Below are 3,501 nucleotides of genomic sequence, written 5' to 3'. Positions count from 1 at the left end.
TAGTGAAACAAAAATACGAAGAAGTGCTCCNTAAAACAATAAAGGTTACGTGACGGCAACCAACGAGTGTCGTCGTTTCTACTCGGTCTTTCTATATAGATAGCAAAGTTAGTTGTCTAGAGAACCCCTTTACGGTATCTGATTGGTTCATACGGGAAAAGAAGATATTAGACTTCTAGTTTTTTTTTNTTTTTTTTTTTTTTTTTGTTAAATTAGACTTATGTTCTAAACGAGTGAATGAAAGAAAAAAAAAAGAAAAAGAAAAAAAAAAGAAGAAATAAAGCCATTGAAAATTGCTCTCACTTTATTGTCACTACCGAACACATTCAAATCGGGCAAACTCATCTCTTAAGAATTTTGCATAAACTTTCTATGAAAGAGGACTATCACCTTACATGATGAAATGGTAAATTTAGTAAAAAAATTGAACTCTTTTTTTTTTTTTTTTTGCTTTACAAACTTTACAAAAAAAAGTTTATACAAAACATCCTAAGAGTGTATGCAACACTTTCTGGAGATCAGTGGGGAGAGGTGCCAGAAGATGGTTAAGTATGTTCAGGATAAAATGAAACGGATTAGAGAAGATGTAAACACATACTCTTGGAGTTGTTAACTTGATTATCACTGAATATTTTCATCAAATTGAAAAAGATAAATACTCCACAATCTTCTTATGTGCTTGGATGTCTCAGTCAAAGATATATCCGTTTATAATCCATAATTTAATTTTTGTTTAATGTGAAATCTCAAACATTTATTTTGTTGAATTGAATTTTTCTTTTTGCTTTTGTAGGAATATGATGTTATTGTGGTGTCGGATGTGCATGAATGTCCGCTCCTAATACAAGATAGAGTTAGGGGGTGTAAAAGCGGTACTGGCGAAGCAACAATCGAGTTAAGAAAATATGTTAAAAAAATTTATTTATAGTTTCTTTAGAAAATGTGATTGTTTATTTATGTTTCTCCATAAAACTACAAAAAAAAAAAAAATTAGAATCAAATAGTAAACAAGATTTATAGCTCATCAAACAATACAAGAAATTACTCATTTGAGTACTAAAACCCTATCTACGTCTAGGATCCTAATAAGCAAAAGTACATTCACTTTCTAAAAGCAACTTATAGCACCTTTATTTCAACAAACTCAAGAACACTTGGAAGAAAAGTTAAAAAGAACACCCCAAATGCACCGAGTCTGTCCTTGATACAAACTTTAAACCTACACAAGGCATAAAGACCTAATCCAACCATATGTAAAATTTGAGATCAATGCCTAGAATCAGGCCTCCACCCCAAGAAGAATTACAATTGGCCTGGTTTGGATACCCTAGGTCCTATAATCTCCTAGCAGGTCCAAGAAACTAGTAAAACACACTTGTCCTTCGAACCTAGTCTCCATCAACCCGGAAGCTCAGGCAAACATTATGTATTTGAAGTTGCCGTCAACGGTCTCATCGTCACATTTTACCCTACCGTTAGGAAAAGAACCGGCAGTAAGACATCCGCCATAAGATCTGATGCCAAGACCAGACTTGTCACCGCCAATAGGAATAAATAGATAAAAAAAAAAGTTTTTGATGTAAAAAATGGAAGAAACTTGGTAGACCAGGCCTGGTCTGCTCGTCCTAACCCAAGCTAACCATACAGTGACACATGTCCTCTTTTTAATTAAGAATTCTTTATGCTGTGGAACAGATAACGAGATAAATAGCAAGGAGTCTAACCCATTGATCACTCTCCTCTTCTCTTCCAAACACACAACCTCGCGTTCTTCCTCTATGAACGAATCGGTCGGAGAAAGAATCAAGAATGTTGGTAAGTATTGAGATTCAAAATCAATTACAAATGGATGGATGATCTTTTAGCTTCTTCAAGACTTGGTGCAATCTCGCTAGTATTCACCTTCTTTAGTGGAGCAACGGTGCCTCGATCTGATTCTTATCCCTAGTTCGTATCTCTTGCCCTGTTGGATGCTCTATTGAAGAACAACAATCCAGAATTCCATGTTTGTGTTGTGAAAATTTGATTTTGGGTTTTGAAGTTTGTGTGTCAATGCTGAGTTAAAATTTAACTATTTAGTTAATCTTGGGGTTTTGATTGCTATCATTGATAACAATGTTGTAGTGTGGATGTTCAATTTTAATGAGAAATTCAGTAGCCATGTTCTTACTGGAAATGGTTAATGCAGAAACAATGTTTCATTATTATACAGGTTTTGATACACCCCGAACCTAGTAATTCTTTTTATATTGTGGTTTTCGATTTAATTGAGTTATATTGTTACCTTATACTCTTAAGGATGTTAGAAATCAACCGTTAGTAGCTTATCAATTCGGGAATTTGTTTTTTTATTTTTTTATAAGGATGGTGTAGACAAACTCGTAGACATTTAGTTACCCGATTGATAATTCGTAGGTGTAGGTGTTATAACAAATAACAAATGTTACCATTTTTGGGCTGGGGTATTTAAGGGAGTGTTACCATTTTTGTTAGGGTAGAAACAAAAAACTCACCAGCCGCACCTCACTTTCTCTCTCCCCGACCTCGACCTCGTTCGACTCTCCTTGACGGATCACCACCGTTCGTCCGCGTATAGTCGCCGCACCGGTCGTGTTCAACAATTGGGATGCCACTCGTCCATCCTGGGGTGGTAACCGGCCCCAACTCGCCTACGTTAAGGCGCGGTGACGCCTATAAGAGGCAGTTGTTGTGCTTCTTGCCCTTGCAGGAACTTCCTTCTCCGGCCACCAATTCTAGAGATTTTTGAGGGGTTTTGTAGCTCTTCTATTGGCTATTCAACCCTTCAAAAGTGGAAGATCAATTCGGAGTATAGAGCAAATCGGAACTTTTGTGTTCTTGAGCTTTGAAGGTATTTTCTGGCCGAATCTTTGATTTCTGGGTTTCGTACTAGTTGTAATTGTTGTTGTGCCTCTTGAGAGAGATTGACATAAGTCTTATTAATTTTGGTTGAAGTTAATATGATGTTGGTGGCTGACCGCCACTGCAGGGGGCTGCTGCCATGTTTGGCGGTGGTTTTGAGATGTTATGGTTGATGTATGGAAAGGGATTTTGATGTTATAGTGTATGATGATTTTTGGAGATGGTTGCTTGGAATTTGGGTATTGTGTTGGAATTTGTTTTGGGGTAGAGGAGGAATTGAGGAGGCTCATTCGTTTGGTTTATTATATTCTACACTAGAACTCCTCGTTGGATTGTAGGAAGTTAGTGGTAAAGTAGCAACTATAAGTAGGTTTTGGAAAGTTTGGGCGAGTGAGGATGGTGTTAGGGTAGCTTTTCTTTATACTTGATAAATTAGAAAATTTCATATAAGTCCCCTTATAAACATTTCTTTCCTCATAAGTCCACCCTATCTTTTTTACCAGGATAGGTCCACTTTGTTTGCTCTAATTATTTTATCCTAACCATTTTACCCTTGTACTTCAAGATTGAGATTTGTGGCTCTCAAAACGTCTGCTCTCATCCAAAACCTCTCTCTCTCTC

This window comes from Fragaria vesca, linkage group LG2, assembly GCF_000184155.1.
Source record: "Fragaria vesca subsp. vesca linkage group LG2, FraVesHawaii_1.0, whole genome shotgun sequence".
Classification (NCBI taxonomy): domain Eukaryota; kingdom Viridiplantae; phylum Streptophyta; class Magnoliopsida; order Rosales; family Rosaceae; genus Fragaria; species Fragaria vesca.
This window is presented reverse-complemented; position numbering follows the sequence as displayed.